This window comes from Rhopalosiphum padi, chromosome 3 (assembly GCF_020882245.1).
Source record: "Rhopalosiphum padi isolate XX-2018 chromosome 3, ASM2088224v1, whole genome shotgun sequence".
In the NCBI taxonomy this organism is placed as follows: Eukaryota; Metazoa; Arthropoda; class Insecta; order Hemiptera; family Aphididae; genus Rhopalosiphum; species Rhopalosiphum padi.
The window spans coordinates 21357389-21376522 of NC_083599.1; the positions used below are offsets into that span (position 1 = coordinate 21357389).

The window sequence follows — 19134 nt, forward strand, 5'->3', positions numbered from 1 at the left end:
AATAAAATTAGGCAATAAAATGAATCGCTAAAAAAAAAAACGCAATGTTTATGTTATTCTTCGGTGCGTGAATCGAATTTTGCCGATAATATGTTAAATAACAGTGGATATATATATATAGGTATAAGTATATATATATATTATTATTATTTTGTACGTTATAGACTATAGAGCACAGCGATAGAAATTTACTAATCTTTCGACAAATCCCGAGCCCCCATATTGTATTATATTTAGACGTTATTCTCTCGTCTTGGTATCACGTTATTATTACACAAGACGCGTATACTCGTATATCCACCACCGCGAGCCCGTTGATCCTTTTAATTTATTATTTTAGCACCCGGAGTATGATATTATATCGTCATCGTGAGGTGTATATTGTTTTGCGTAAACCTAACAGAGACGCGACGAAAAAAAGCAGAGCAAACGAAAAAAAAAAAAAACGACACGAAAATCGACCGATGAAAAACGAATGTCATTATCATATTATTATTATTAAGTTGGCGGTTGTTGTCGTCGTCGTTGTATATTACACGGGAATAAAAGAAATCACACGGATTTCGAGTTGTCGTAACTCACACGGTTTTACGGCGGCAGCTGTGGCGGTGGTGAATATTATGGAGATAATATTTCACCCGCATAATATTATTACATATTATTGTTATTATTATTATTATTATTATTATTATTATATGGCACGCAAACCCGTATACGGACTCCGCGTCAACCCCTCTGACCTGCCACCGACGAGTGCCGAATTTCCTCACCGCCTACAACTTTATTACTGCCACCACATAAACGTGCATTACTATTATCATTGCGGCTAGGGGATGAGGTTGTTGTTGTTCTTGTTTTGTTGTGCATTTGCGAGTTTTACGTTGGAATCTGTTGCTGAGTATAATACAATAATAATTATTATTTTATTAAACAAGCGTATAAAAACCGTTTCACGCGCAATCACACTATATACGCGTCCTCCCATACAGGTTGATTCACCGCAAGCATGCTCGACCCCTTTTTTTTCCCAGTTTAATAACGAATTTATTCAAACATTATGATTTTTGTATCCAACCGTAACATTTTACAAATTATCGAGACGTGAATTATTTAGTCGATTCGCAATGCGATTTTTTGCGTTTGCAATTCAACTGTACCCGACTCAGATGAATGTTCCAGTGAAAATAACTGCTGTGATGGTTGTCCAGTGTGTTAATATAATTATTATTATCATTATTGTGATTTGTGAGTATATAATATTATATGCGGCGCAGTGTTCCGGTTACGACTGTTACAAATCGACTGACCGAACTAACCTAACCTGACCGATATAAAATATATAAAATACCATCTTAAATAACATAATTGCAAACGATCGAGCGTGTAAAAAAAAAAAAAATACACAATGACTACATATATGTCCCTACTATTTACGATAGAATCGTTGATGTTTATTGCTAACTGCAGCAATATCTGCAGTCTGCTGTACGTGTTATTTTTACCGATAGATACGATCACATTCGGTTCGGTATAACGTCATATTATTATGTATACTTAGGTATTTAATAAGCATAATAAAACTATCGCCAATTTTTCGAAACGAGACCGCGACCAAGATATTATTATTATTATTATTATTACCACCTATAAGTAGTTTAATAAAATAAACGAAACGGTTAAACAGACCGATTCGTTTTACTCTTCGTCGTATTCACTTATTTAAAAATGCATCAGGCGCGTGTTATACGTCCTAATACATAGTCAAGTCGTTCAGTTATCACAACACATTTAAGGATATAGACGTTGCAGATCGAGTAGCCCCGCACATGTGTTAATACTCAAAACTAATGCGAAAGTCTGTAGATTTAATAACGTTTTTTATAAATACATCGATGATTAACACGCACTGCATAGCGTGCAGGTTTTACAATTTCATCATTTAAAAAATTATCAATTTTTTTTTTTTTTTTTAATAAATGTGATTTTGTTTAAAAATTGTTTTAAGTTGGTGTGCACATTAATATTATTGTACATCCATAGTTATTTAAATGTACACATGCAATATGATAACATCTGTTATCAAATTGCCATGTCGTTTTTACATATTTTTTTTATAATTTTCAAGAAAATATAAGGAAATTGTTTACTGTAAGTTCGTGTTTTCATCATATTTCCACTTTATTGAGCATAAAAATACGGACCTTACTAATGAGTCATAACTCATAACAATTCGTTTGAACTCGAAACACGTTGTACACTACAATGTACATATACAGTTGCGGCTCTGTAGTTACATGATAAATATTAGCTTACTTATAAAGTTATAAATTACAATGACGTTAAAAACTACAGACGTCTCGGATTCTAGACTCTGCTTATAAACGCCTATACACAAGTAAACGTATTTTATTGCGATTGATATGAAAATATTATTGTGAATAATATATATAAGTAATAACCTGCACAAAGTTACGCGATATAAAGTTCGCAGCCATCGATTATCGTAAACCACCGATGACCTTTACGACATAATATTATTACGTTATCCTTAACTGTATATAATCTACAAATGACAGATTTATGGTTATTTATTTTGATCAGAAGAATTATTTGAATATCGTCCACTAAAGGGTTGGTATACAATATTATAATATAATGTATCATGTCCTGGGTAATAGGATGAAAGGACAAACGTACACGTTTGCAACGCTTTACGCACTACAGACGCCACGCCAGGTAGTTAATTCCGAGTGGGTAATTAATCTTTTTTATTCTCTCTCTACAGATTTAATTTTTCCTGGAAGAGTTTGTCCGTCTACGAGTATATTTATTAAAACGCGTAAGACATGAATATATATTTTTTCTTTTTTTTAATCACTAAAACTCTGCAACTGCAAAAACGCGGCAAGTATGCAAATCGAACGGAACACCACTAGACGGAATAAATGAAACAAATTTACATCCGCAGAAGAAAAACGTGTGTCGATTCAATAAAAGTTGTGTCTATATAAACATCACACTGTAATTATTTACGATAACTAGTTTAGACAGACATATCATAATATCTGGGACCTATCATCGATTTCGCAAATATAGTTTTGAAATAATCTATCGTTCCGCCGTCATTAATTTTTACCCGTTGTCATCCTGCCGGTCACTCCTTGAATGCATAATTAATTAATTAAAAAATCAATATACATCCAACTCGTAATATTTTAGATGAAATAATTTAATTGTTCATTTTCATAGACAGTATATGGCGACGAACTAATGGTGTACACACTTATCTATAATATATGTATTTTACAATAGGAAATAATTTTTCAAGTAGGTACACAAAGTAGATCTTTGTGTAATAATAATATGACCGTCACTACTTGGACTAACAACGGTACGATTGCCGAGGTCGTACTATGACATAATATTAAATTAATTTTGGATATCTGGCCCTGATGTGGTGTCAAACAGATGACGTCTTGCTGCAGAATACCGGACGCCAATTCCTGTAAAACAGATTTTTCACTGTATCCTATTTTTATATTTTACACCTATCGTTTTCGTCCCGTTACACTATCGATGATTATTATTGATCCTGCACGATCGCTACGGGCGCAACGCGATTATGAGTATAATATTATCATTATATATATATATATATATATATATATATATATATATATATATACACACACACATACACACCATCTTGTACAGTATACTTGCGCGTGGTACGTTTACAGTGTGCAGCTGGTTGCGTAGTGGTGGCGGTGTCGGAGCGGCGTGGAATGAATGAAAAAAAAAAAATATAATATATAATAATAAATGTGGAATGACAATAAATCACGGACGAAATCGAATCACGAATTAAATTATGAGCGAAAATAAGAAATAAAATACCACGCGGAACAGTATACGGAGTATATATTATAATATCTAATAATATCATTGTGATGCGTGTGTATAGACCGCGATATGGACTGCGGGCTATTTCGTACACCGCTTCGGTCATCTCGATTTTAATTACTAGTTTTTCTTCCGAATAAACGTGCTCGTAAATCGTCGCCGATATGTCTTCCGCCGCCGCCCGAGTATTACCATTCGCATAACAACGCGCATACGTATATCATTACGATATTATTATTTTAAGACCCGCGGGGCTCACGACGTCGGTCGGCGGCGGAGGTTCATTGAAAAACTATGAACCGACCATCGTCGTACGCCACATAGCAACGCCATATATACCTACATAGTATTATAATATTTTATACATGTTTATCAGTAATACAATTTTTACAACTCGTATATTAAAATAATATAAAATACTGTATTATAATATCGTTATTTATTATTCGGTGCGCGCGCGGATCTGTCGAATGTTTATTATAACGTTGGGTGGACGGAATGAGTTAATATAAATCGTTTTTATAATCGTAAAACATTTCACATTTCAATATTATAAAACCATGCGCGTAACGCAAAACGGACCGACACACGTCAAATGCTAAACGCATTTAAATATTTATCTCAAAAAACCAACACCACAAACAATACATATTTACACACGCCCGATAAACTATTTATCCTGACTTGGGAGTGAGTGACATAATGCGAGCATATTATATGATCTGACCCATCGGCTATAGAGACTCTATGTGGAGCTTATGTTCTGCGATAAAAAGTAGGATCACTTTAACTGAAAAAAGAAATTTGGTTCTGATAACTAAAATATTATATGGTGATCACAGCACTACAGCAGTTATATAAAAGGCGATTATAGAAAACAGCTGTATAGGCTCGGGAATAGCGGTGATTTTAGTCAAGAATATACCTATATTATTATCGATTTTGTTTTGACTGATACTAGTTGGTGTTATAATTGTGTTTAGAAATTAAATAAAAATGCCACATCGTAAAGCAAAAATATCTGAGTCAGAAACATATTTTTTATCATACATATTTCCTAAAAGAACATCATAATACAAAATGCACATCAGTGGGGAAAAAATGTTTTCTGTAATCATATAATAACACTAATAATAAGTATAGAAAATATTCGTTTTATGTTATTTTTATTGGAACTATTAGGTATGTCTATAACCACGTGAATAGAAAAAAATGTATTTAAATTTATTATTATACAATACTCTTTATGATACAATATAATACCTACGCATATTACCCATGTCCCATACACTTGACATCATTTAACCTTCCTGACTTTGGAGTACGATAAGGATTTGCTCTAACCCTTGGGCCGGGTTAAGGATTATCGAGTGTATTCTATAATAGAATGATCACCCTAGCTGTATTGTATTTTAAATTGTAATTTTCGAAGTATAATGTGTACACCATTTCGGTATGTTTACATTTAACGAGGTTATAGAATTTCAGACATAACGGTCGTCATCTAAAGATTGCGGGGTCGGGGTGTACTGGGAGAGATCTGACTATATCAATATTATTTATTTATTCAGACGGGTTGATGCCAAGTAACAGAATAGTAATATATATAGTAGGTATACGTTTTATTGTTATCAAAGATCATAATACATAAAGTTCAAACAATGGTTATAAAAAATAGTATATATAGTGCTATACAATATTGTCAATATCGATAAAATAAGCTATTGAAATATGTATTAAAAACGTGAACAGTTAGTATAGCTATATATATACACACAAGAATATAGATCAATATTTTAATTTATTCGCCAGTTTTACAGCATATATATTTTTATAAAAACATTGAGACGACAGTTGTTTTATCAAAATGGTACTCGATGGCAAATATTTAGTTATATATATCATGTATGCGACCTGAACCATTTAACTTTGCACGCATCGATTGTAAGTATAATTATTATATAGACAAATTATAATAGATACCTACCTAACTATTTTATTCTCATATCAACTGCAGATTTAAGGTTTAAAAAACATAACAAAAGCCTATAAATGAAAGGGTAGTGAAGTCGACTTTAACGCCATAACTACAAGGCACATAGCATTCCCAAATAACGGTTCTACATTGGCTCGATTAACATTCGTGTCGAATCTATGCGCTGCGCTCGGCGACCAGCGCTTATTATTATAATATATAAGTAGTACATATATTATGTATATAATATTATAGCGAGTACGATGCATTTCGAATCACAGTCTGCACGACTACGGATATGACACACTAAACGAGATGTGAACGATCTATGATATGCCGCGGGGGTGTGTGTGTGTCATATAATAATACATTATGTAGGTGTAGGTGTACAAAACAAAAATATGCAAAATGACGTAGGTTACAAATATGATCATTATCAAATAATAATAATAATATATCGTATATTCGAAATGCCGTCGCGTCGAACATATACATATATATTATGTATTATTATATATACTATATAATATGACGTACTTTGACGGAGTCCCTTTTTTTAAACGGACCGTTAAATATGTGTATATTATGATATTATATTATGTTGGATGCACACGACGTCGGAAAAACTGTTTTTCTTTCTTTTTTCGTTTACCCGTCAGCCGGAGGATGGTATATACACGTCATGTAATAGGCAGGCGTACCTGATGTATACGATACAGCAACGTTCGAACGAAATATCATATCTTCCACGCGACGTGGACATACTTGACACATTTTGCGAACGTGTAATATTATTATATTAAAGTATATTATCTATACCTATACCAACCTACCAACAGAAAGCATATTCATTTCGTTGTTAGCCTCGCCCGGGAATATAATTTACTACTGTGTCGCGTAAGAGTATATACGGTCCTAGACGATTAAGTGGGTGAGGGCAACGAAATAATTTAACTGTCTCATACCTCCACCTGCACCTTCAGCATCATTTCTGCCGTATCGACGGGCGCATCAATACAAAATTTCTATTATTACTATCATCATCATCTTCGTCACCATCGTCATCATCATTGCACGACCGTCGTAAATAATAATATACAAACAAAACGTTTTCACCGAAACAAACAAGCTCGAGAAACACTTAAATTAAGTGACACACGTCACGGTTCCCGCAGGCTCGAGCTTTTTTACTTCTTATTACTACTATATCGTTTATTCCGTTTTCGATATTTAGTCCTTAGTTTTTCTCCGAACTAAGTAAACGCTCATATTATTTCAGAAAAATATTTTTTTTTTTTTTTTTAACAATTTGAAGTCACCTCATAAAAACTTTTTTTTTTCTACACATGTTGTTGATATAGATATTAGTTGTAAGTATATTTAAAGTTTATTCGAGTGCAGTGGAGTAGTGTTACACTTGGTGCTCAGTATAAAGTTGTAGTATTCCGGTAATGTCGGTATTAATAGTACTACATTATTCAGTTTTCCGTCAACTTTAAATAGGTACTAATATAATTTTTCGGGTTCGGGGCTTATTGTAATAGACTGGTATTTTTTTTAAAAATATTTTGGCTAGGTATAATTCGTTTTGTGAAACAGTAAAATTAAATAATAAGTACCCGTACAAATATAGTCTTTAAAAAAAAGTTGTCCTTCAATTTATTCGGTAAGATAAAATGCCTTTTCTAAATTTCAACTGTCCACGTGAAAAATAATCGTATACGCGGTTCGCGGGCAAAACGATAAGTTTCGAGTAATTATTATTATGGTGTGTGGCGTTTACAGTGCAGCACATCATATTCGCGTGTGGTATTTTCAACGTTTTTTTTTATCTATGACCATAAAGCGCCTATCCGTTCCCGCGACCCCCGACAATAATATCGCAACAAGAACACCTCAAAGTATGTATAAATATAGACGATAATACGCAGCGCAGACGACGCGACGATATTATATGTTATTTGGTATATTATAAGCGCGGCGGTGCGGTATACCGGCGACGGCGCGCCGATTCGAGTTCCGGTCGGATTTCGAGCCCGTAGGAGTTTGCCGTCGTAATAACGGGCAGGCTATTTCCGTCCGTTATTAAATCATCATAAATACAGTTCACACGCGACGAGGACGTCTGTGATCCGTATAGAGCGGCGGCGAAGGTTCCGTCGTCTATGCAATACGCGGTACAGACATGAGCGGCGACGGCGGCGGCGGCGGAAAGTGGGCGCATCATCATTAACATAGGCGTTTTTATTTCGGTCGCCGCCGTCGCCACGGCCGACGGTCGACTTATTTTCGCTATTTTTATGCGGCCAGACAAATAAATTTAGAAGTGTCTCGGCCGCCGCGTGGAAAAGTCTCGAGGCACGTACGCCGTCGACGACCCCCCGGGACGGTGATTGTAACGCGCGCGTATATATAGGTATACCGTACGGCGCGATAAAATTATCGTCGCACTTGATAACATATCGTCATAATACAATAATTAAATATCGTTATTACGGGGTGACGATTTCTCGCATTTTTACGTGAAGAAATATTATGTATTTTTTTTTTTATTTTATTGATTTTTAGACTATTATTTATATAGCCATCAACCTACCCTATAAAATAATATTTCTATATATAATAGTACAGTGGTTGTTTCGAGTTTTTATGGATTTTATGATATAGACGAGAGTATAGTGAATTGTGGTGCGGGATTGGGTTATGGTGATTATAGTGGTTAGAAAACAACCTGTTTGAAAAATATTATATTTTTCACTTTCCTATCGTTAAAATTGTTTAAGTTTTTCACTTTTTATTTTTTAGGACAACACATACATTTATAATTCCTTATAGTGGAGAAGAATATTTTTCGGAATATTTCGCCGCGTGCACATAAAAATCGAATTTCTGACGAGTAGTCTACGAGTTATATAATAACAAAATATAAATTTATTGCGGCACCGGGGTCATCTACTAATATTCAGTGACAGTATTTGTCGACCCATATTATAATATAAAATTGAAACTTTAAAAAAAATGCTATTTATTCAATATTTGACGGTATTATTATTAACAATTATATATTTATAAACATTTTGAAAAAATTATATATTATTTTATAACTATATAAGGATTCATTAAAAAAAAAAACTAAGTAAAAATACCGGGTATCGACATTTTGTCAAATACGACGTCAATACCGAACGCTCGATTGCGCAGCGAATTGGAATTTTTTGAAGTATTACAACGTGCCGGCCGAACAGCTCAGGGAATATAGGTAGACAAGTATCGCGTATATTATTGAGCGTCGTATGTGAATTCATATCAAATCTCATAAAAGTATAAATAATTTTTGTTTATGTATATCACTATAATATACTTCAGGATATTTTATAGAGACAAAAACAAAAACAGGAAAAAATTATTTAGCTTTTAAATGTACGCATTAATAATAATAATTGACGTAATACGTCTGAATTCGTGTCCTAAAAATATCGCAATAATAATATGAGTCGTGTTTAATTATTTAATTGTCTTTTTAAAAAAATTAGATAACGCCGTAGTACCTATTATAGTCGTCAAAAAATTAAAAATAACATTAAGTACTTTTTAAGTTTTAATGTTTATTTATACCAATAGCCAATATAAGTGCATAATGGTGTATAGTTGGTCTTGGTATTGTTACAAAGATTGTTTAAAGCGAAACAAAAATTAAAAAAAAATAATAATATAATAATAATTTATAATAAAATGCAATATTCGTGAAATTAAATATGTACTTCGATGGTAACATTATAAGTATAACATGATATTATATCACTTAACGTTTTCGGATTTCCTCCCTTCCCCTTGAATTACTGGCCCCATGCGAAATGGTTTCGATAATAATATGTATATACCTATGTATTACACACACATTTTGATTTGGATTTTAACGCATCATACGCGTGTACCGGCTAGAGCATATTTTTTATGGAATATATGTTATTACGCGAAAATGTTTGAAAAAATTATACCATTATGGTTTATTATTAATATAATATAAACTGCTGAGAATTATAATTGAAAAAAAAACACATGACGATGCTAATACGAATAATACGATATTGCTAGCCGAATATATATTGACTGTACCCGCACATCACACAAACGTATAATTTGCTTTCTCGGAGGTTGCATTTGATTACCACGTCGTGTAATAGGGTTACGTATATCATACAGTCATCATCGCCAATATATTCTTATATATGCATACAGTTCGAAAATAAAATAATATTACGTTGAATGTTGATGTGATGTATATGTGGAGCGAATTTCACACTACATATATAATTATCTGTGTAATGCAAGTATGTAACGTGTACGCACACTTATTATATAGCTAATAACTTACTTATTATGCAATATATGTAACATGCGCGTAAGTATATGCAGGGGTACTGTATATTATATCATGTCGTCGAATATACGGTGTATTTTTTTTTTTTTGAAAATTTTAATTTGAAAATGTTTAATTTTCTATATAGTGCATTCAGTTCATTCAACAGCGTTCAATTCGACGTCACGCGGTAAAAATAATTCGAAAACATTTCAACTTAAAAAAATAAAATTATACCACGAATACTTTCAAAAGGTTATACACGTTGTCGTACCGCGATACTACATAACATCTGTAGTACTTAGCTATGAATGGTGAAAGTCATATGCATCAAGTACTGGCGTTACTTGAAGTACTTTTTATTTTTTGGAGCAGTCAAAATATAATTATAATATTATACGTTCTTCTTCTCCTCAAATAGTGTGCCAATAATATATCTTATATTTTACGTCATGTAAACATTACGTAGCGTCTCTTGAAATTTTGTGAAATAAATGAAAACATAATATATGAATTCGGTACTATTCATATTATATAATGAGCAAAACTTTAAGTATATTTATATAAATATTGATCTTTTACAATATAAATATTTTAATGACAGATTAGTAAAAAATACGCGTTGAAAAATAATATTCAAGATTCAAGCATATTAAAGCATGAGAATATAATGTTTAAAAAAATGTGTTATAATGTCTAATGAATTGTGTAGCTTAAAATAGGGAGGCAAAACGTATCAGAGGCAACGGCCCACTATAATTGTCCGATGTCATATGCCACGTGTAATAATTTGTAATAATATTTCCAAGTTGTGAAGATGAGTTAAAATATTAACTATATAGATACCTAACAATTTTAAATTATAATCAAAGTTTAAACTTTGACTGATATTTTATAAAAAAATAAGTAATTTGTATTAAATAATCGAGTATTCAAGCGACCGGCAACACTGGATAATATAACATAATTATGAGTTATGACGTTTATAAGTATTGTATCGAAACCTTCTTTTACACCTATACATTATTCATACAGGTAAGTACACCGCTTATCACATAGATAACCTACAAGCAAATTAAAAACAAATTGCCACCTTCCAATTGAAATTCCAGTCCGAGCCACTGATTAATAAAACTTATATGTTGTGACTTTAGACGAGAACGGGTGGAATATAAGCGGCGGGAAAATGTATAATTTTATCTGTGCGCGACAGACTCGCGGTTTCTACCCGTAAACCGTATTTTATTTACCTATACATTAACTACGAGAATTGTATAATTTGTAAACTACATAACACGCGTATCTGCAACAAACTTGTTCGGTGTAGGTTGATTTCGGCAAGTTGGAATACCACGTATCTTATTTTTACGTCAACGACAGTATAGCGCGTGAGTGGATTAACAATTACATTATTGTAATACATTACACAATTTTTGTTAACATTTAAGTTGTACAATCGATGAAAAACCTCTATAATACAGGAACAGAATACGTGTATATTATTACAAATTTACAACACGAGAAAACTGCAGGCCAAATGAACAATATTAAATATCATGAATACCAATCGGTAAAGACTAAAAGTCTTTCATGAAGATTAGTTAACAATAATATGATGACTGATGAGATTTATATGAAAATATCTGTACCTGTTCTTATTATTCACAAGACTGTTTGTAATATTTGTATAAAATATCCTTCGCTGTATTTTCACATTTACGCTTTGTTAGCATGACTATACTCGTAGTATTGATAAGAAATAATAATAATACTTCTATAATTTTATAAATATTGAATTTGAAATAAAGTTATCAAACAATATAATATTAATATTATAAGTAACAAATATTAAACATCGAGCATATTTTATTGTTTTGGATTTCAAACGTGTAACTTTTCTTTACTTTACTCCTCTCGTAAATGAGTTTGTGCCTTTGTGACTTGCTCACTTGCAATGAAACGGATTATTTTTGCTTTATACAATATAAACATACTTTTCAAAATGTTCTCTACCTCGCTCCAAAGTGGTGTAATATTACTAGATATTTGTAATTCATTTTTATTTTGTACACGATAAATGAAATATTTGAAGAAAATAAATTCCACGGAACTTTTAAACCCTGAATATACGAGTATTAACAATAATCAACCTCTTTGCCCGACTCTTGCGGGTATTGTGTATACGCAAGATTCGAAAATGTAAAGTCTGTATTACATGCGAGTCAAACAAATAATACTCCATACTAGGGTTTATGATGTCTTTATTTTGTCTGTACATGATGTATTATTATAATATAATTGATTATTCAAAACGGACGAGATTTTTTTTCTTCTCCGCAATTTAATAATAATATAATATTACCCATGTGATACTAGAAAATATATAATATATATTGTGTGCTGTGCGGCGAAGTTGTATAGAGCCAGTTAGTGCATAGATAATAATATTATTATGCAGTATAATACAATTATTGTTCGTTCTCATCTATTTTTTTTTTTATCGAGTTTTCGGTTTTTTTTTCGTCGGCTCATTATAAGGAAATAATACGTCAAGACAATCCGAGATTACGACAAAACCATGTAATATAATTAGAAATATAAATGGTGCGTTGACAATAAATTGTTATTCTCACGGAACGCGATGGTTGTTTTTTCTTCTCTCCCATATTACGCATATATATATTATATGTATATATATATAGTGTTCTCATCATCTCGCGGCTTCTTAATAGCCGACTATACACTATTATAGCTGTGGCTGCTGTTCCTGCTGCTGGAGAGTATGTATATTCTGGTTTATCTTGTTCCGCACTGAATCTCTCATGCGGCTCGCAGCCTTCTTCGTGTACACACACTTCTCGTATTATACTGCTATTACTTCCACACGCCATTACGTTCGACATTACCATTTTTATTGTCATTGTCGTTGCAGTAGGTATAGAATATATATATATAATTACATCATATACCTGATATATAAACATATACACATATATATACCTCATCTATAGTCGATTCCACCACGCTGTAATGTTTCTATATTTTGTATTATATGTTATTTATTTTCACATATATTATAATTATACGTATATGTATATATTTCGTCATTATTACAGGGTACTTTCAAATGACGTTTGAAAATTACCAATATTGTTATTTTCAAATATATATAAACATACAAATATAATATAGTAGAGGATTTGAATACTCCATTTATGTCCATATATTTCTGACCGAATTAGGTAAATTATATTTTGAAAAGTCGGCACGATTCTGAGTAAGGGGATAGTTTTGATAAATCACAGATTGAATTTAATTAAAACATTGAATGATGCATATAATTAACTCGGAACTACTGAAGGCCGCGCTATAGCCTGCAATGCTTTCCACACTATAAAAAGAGTCAATAAATATTGTTATTACATTTCTGCAGGATTGTCGTTTTTTTTCTTCTGGTTTGCATAACATTATTAATCTCTTGCTTTTATGGATAAGGACGCTTAAAAATATGAGTTGACTGCCATACGGGCATCATCGTAATATGAACATAAAATACATAAGTATAATTGTGGATTTTGTATTATGATGGTTTATAAAACATACAAATTTAAATATCTTCGACATAATATGCTAAACGATTATTTTATTGTTTTTTTTTTTTAATTTTATCCGTTATAATATATTTTTTAATTAATAAAATCAAAAACTGTGTTAATGCAAGGCAGTACCGTTGAGTGGGGTTGGGGTTGCAATGTCGATATGAAATTTTCCGAGTAGAACAAACGGCAAACTGCAGCCATTGTTCGTGCGATTTATTGCGCTCAAAACCAACACATCATCGTCGTGCGTATACGACGAGAATATAATACAGTATGTGGGTATATTATAGACGTATGCAGTGTTTTTTAAGATCTCTATATTATCGTTCGCCTCGTAAAACCGTTGTATAGCCGCGATATGTTTTCGCGCGGATTCCGCGATCTCAGTAATCTGCCGCGGACACGCATTTAACATGTATAACGTTATTATACGTCATGTCCTTGCGGACGAAGTTTTCACCATAAAAACCGGACCCAAACGATTTCGTTTCCATTTCTCGCAAAAGTTTTATGATTTTCGTCCGAGATTCGCACGACCGTCCGCAACCCCGTCGGCGTACCTATATATACGCACGTATGTAGACCACTGCTGCACCTAAAACTACCGATTTATGTATCGACGGTCGTCGTTAAAAATAAGACTACACCGCGCGACAGCAACGCGTAATATATTATATAGGACCGCTGAGCCAGCGCGAGAATAATAATTGAGTTTGTAGTAATAAAAACGCGACTATATAGCACGTAGCTCGCAGCAATATTATATAGAGCCGATCATATTCTATTCCGCCGTTGTTATTTTTGACAAAAACCGCGTCATTCGAATTTATATCGCGCATACAATACGCATAACAATATATTTTACAGTGACGTGACGAACGGAAATCGAATAATGTGACATTATATTGTTATTTATAAATAAATATAAATTATTTCTATTTTATTTTAAACTAGGTTATATATTCTACCTAAAAATTTATGAAATATGGAAAATAATTGCACGATACAGCCGATGTACAGGTATTGTATATACGACGCGTAGGTACTAACGGATTTATAATTTGGTCTGCAATTAAAAACAAAAGCATGAAAAAGTCGTTAACATCTTAACCCAGCATGATTGTTGTTATACATGATGAGGTTGCTTTGCTAATTTTAAAACCGGAGGTGTTAAGCACACACAACCCCCTCCCTAGAATTTCGCCTATAATCAGCGGCACTTATATAATCTATATAATATGTACAATATACATACGATATGTGGATGCAATTAGTTGGCAAACAAAGCCGTTTGTACCACACCAAACGTGTTAATATCGTAATTATTGTTATTCTTCATATTATTGCAGGCGGCGTATTGCGCTATTGTGCGAATAATAATATACAGTCACGTATATTATATTATTATTGTTATATATTCTGACAACGGAGGCTCTAGGATTTTCGTTCTCCGGTTTCGAGTGGAAAACGTACGTATTTGCCCGAGTGATAAGCCCAAGAGCCGAGAAAAACAACATTCCTCTCGCGCGCGTATATAAATATATTACTCCCGTGCATATATATATATATATATATAAATATATAGGTATATAGGTATAGTCTCGGCCGTGCATAATTTAACGACCAATAGTAGAAACGCGCTCGCGTAATATGCGAACAACGACGGCACAATTAGTATGCGACGGCGTGAGATTTTAATTACCGGGTTTTGTATACGCGTACCTATAGCGCTGGTAACAAGACAGTAAACGCGTGTAGAGTACCCCCCCCCCCCTCCCTCACATCACTCACACCACTTGCACACCCACCCATGTATCGGATTAACCGTCGTGTACAGCTCGGTAAAATAATCTGCAGACTAGCTGCGCCGCAGACGCCGCCGATGACTTGTTTATACACGTATACCTGTATATACTGTAGAATAGTTTATTATTATTTTTTTTTTATCAAATTATACATAATATTTGCGACTATATATATATATATAGGGAATATAGGGGTCACAGAATCATACAATAATTCGATGCGAGCGATCTACAAAACAAACTGCGGTGTGGGAAGAAATCGTTTACAGTGACACCTATATAACGATAGTATAGAGGCGGAACTATATACGTATACGATATTTTCTTACGACCGGGGAAAATATTAAATCTGCAGCGCCGCACCAGAAACAGCCGACTGTTACTACAGCAAGATCTAACCTATTTAGACCGCGCGGGAACGGCAAACCTTTTTCGGGTCACGTGCTAAAGTATACGTGTAGTTAAAGTTTAAAAAAAAAATTCACGTGCCAGTAATATTGTAATGTATTTGTATAATGCCGGAACGTACGAAAAACAATTTTTCCGAATGGTCGGAGATTTAAAAAATAATGTACAAACATGAATATCATATCATATATATAGATAGATAGATAGATACTTATGAACATTTTTTTTTTTTTTTGATTGTCTACTCTTTAAATGACGCTGAACTTCTGCACCCACCCATTACATCATTTGTTAGTTGTAATGCAAAACCCGAGCATCGCATTATAGCTGTTTCCATCAACGTTTTATTCCTTTATTTTGATTTTATCGCGTTGGAACTGTGGAAAATGAACTTTCATAGTTTTTTGACGTGAATATTGAATGTGACTAAATATTATGACGTAATATGAGCAACTTTATTTCAAACATGCCCAGAAGTGAGTTCGGACCTTTGAAAATTTTATAATTATCGACTACCTACCTATACATAATAATTTAGAAATAGTAAAGAATTCGATTTAATTATTATTATTTTTTTATTAGATGCGAGTTTAACAATAAAAAAAAAAAATAGTTTTGCGTGTCGTTAAATTTTTCCAACGTATGACCTTTGTGCCATAGGTTAGCCACCCCTTCTATAGGTTATAATAATATTATGTTAATACACCACCTCAGCATTCGTCATTTATCAAACATGTATATGCTCGGAGGTCACACGCCTCACGATTTATGTAAGTATAAAAGTGTGTTTTTCGAATAACATCGAAAACAACAAACTGAAAATATTGAACGTCGAGGGAAAAACCTTTATCATCATCTGTTCCTTGATCTACTACTGATTACACCATTTGTAGTTACATACCGGGTCTAATGACCTAAATCTCCAACAAATGTCCCGGGAAAACTTCCGTGTTTTATATGCTAATTTCTATCGATTGTTATTACTTTCTTTTAATGAAAATACAGATCTACCACATAATGACCACATAATGTTCGGTATAAAAATAAATGTTTCCACTGTCATGAAATGCTAACCAATAAATGATAATATTATGACAAACCACCAATATTACCACAACTGATATACTATATAATATGTATATACATTATACGCTAATGAAACACGTGTAGTAAATAATTATGAACTTTAATTGTCCATCAAAGTTATTTGTTATTTATCATATTGTTATACTTAGGTATATAAAAAAAATATTGTTTTTATTTAGTAAATGACAAAAGAAAAACAATCATTGCACTCTCGTTAAATAAGTTTAATATTATGGCACATTATTTTTTTTATTTAAATACGGAGAAGAATAAAACAAAGCAAGTGATGAAAACGGAGATGTAGATGAAGAAAGTTTTTATTCACCAACTTTATCAAAATATAATATATTATTATTTTTATTTCATATAGGCATTATAGAATATAATCATCATTTATCATATTTTTTTTCCAAATAAAGAACACTGAATGCATTTTTTAGAACATGTTCTGAATGCGCAACTGCATATAATTGCTTATAGTGTCTACATACTTTGAGATTCTTGTATAGTTATTTACCTACTAAAAGTTTTCAGTCTTACAGTTATATTAATATATTAGCTATTACAGCAATCGTTACACGCTATGTATACGAAAAAAACTATAGGTAAGTACTATAATAATATCGTGTATTGATTAAATTCGTCTGTCACGAGACGGAGCGAAGGGGTCATCGAAATCATCACTGCCATTATATTATTATTGTTGTTGTTATTTAAAATTATTATAGTCAAGTCCCAAAGCTATATCGGTTTTTATAATATACGTCCATGTATAAGAAGAAATCACAAGTAAGATTAAAATTAAAATTGTTTTTTTATTATTATTCAAGCGTATCTATTTCAAATGTTTTTTAAGAGTTTATAAAATATAAATCATTGCTATAATATAATACAAAATTGACACAACTACTATGTTATTTACTTAAGTATGTACACAAAATATTTATTTATTACTATTATTTGTATATATTTTCACAGCAAAAATATTTGTTTTCGTTAATATTTTTTAATTTTGTTGAAAATTGATTTGGTTTTTTTTAGATTTCTCAAGAATTAGTTTTACAATACGGTGTTTTCTCTATTAACTTTCGTGATCGTCATTTCGGGAATATAATGAAAGATCTGACACCTTTTCCGGTAGAAGATCGGATTTAGAGGCGTATTTTTTTTATTTGCGTTAGTGTTGTCACATAAAGTAAGTAAAAAGAGCAGAAAAAACGTTCCAATTCACGACACACTTGTTTTTCTAAATCAATTTACGCGCCTCTCCTTTTTTACCTATTTAAATAACCATCACTACTATAGGGAATTGAAAATCTCGCCTGTTATTTAAAATAAAATCAATATAAACATAGGATTAAAATTTAAGTCTCGCGAGTATTTTCAAGAAGAATTTAAAATATTGAAATTTTTTCCAGCGTAATATATAGTCATAATAATTGCATTTTAAGTCATATGTTACGGAATTTTTAACCCATATTTTGCCAATATTTTTCGCCTGAAGTGGTCGTTTGACAGTATTCACAGTGCGTTCAATTCCCGCGTGCACCTATTATTATAATCACGATAATAACATCATATTGTAATATTACAGTTATGCGCGCACTACGCACTCCATAATATATCATCTGCAACGGAGGCGAGTTCGGTCAAGTCCCTAGATAACATTCTGATCGTCAAAAAAAAATAAATAAATAAAACGCAATTCAAAATTCCGAACACCGTTCTCGCGAGATACGCACACGTGGCGTATTAATAATAGTGTACAATATTGTTCCGATAAAATATCCTCACTCATATTCGTATATATAATACATACCTATATATATATCGGCGTGTTTAATATTTTAAGCATTTTTGTGATTTACCCGCGAAACTCGGTTATTGAATCGTGTAAACAAAATAAAAAGTTTCAAATAGCCGCGGCATGTTACAATATTAATAATATTATGGGTGTATACTTTATAATATCATAGATATATATAATATATGGGGACG

At 32.3% G+C, this 19134-nt stretch overlaps 1 protein-coding gene across 1 annotated transcript in view; it reads right to left on the minus strand.

Annotated features, from left to right (window-relative positions):
- Window positions 1-19134, minus strand: part of LOC132923930 (irregular chiasm C-roughest protein) — a 210958-nt gene that overhangs the window by 133247 nt on the left and 58577 nt on the right. The gene's annotated exons all lie outside the window — the stretch shown is intronic.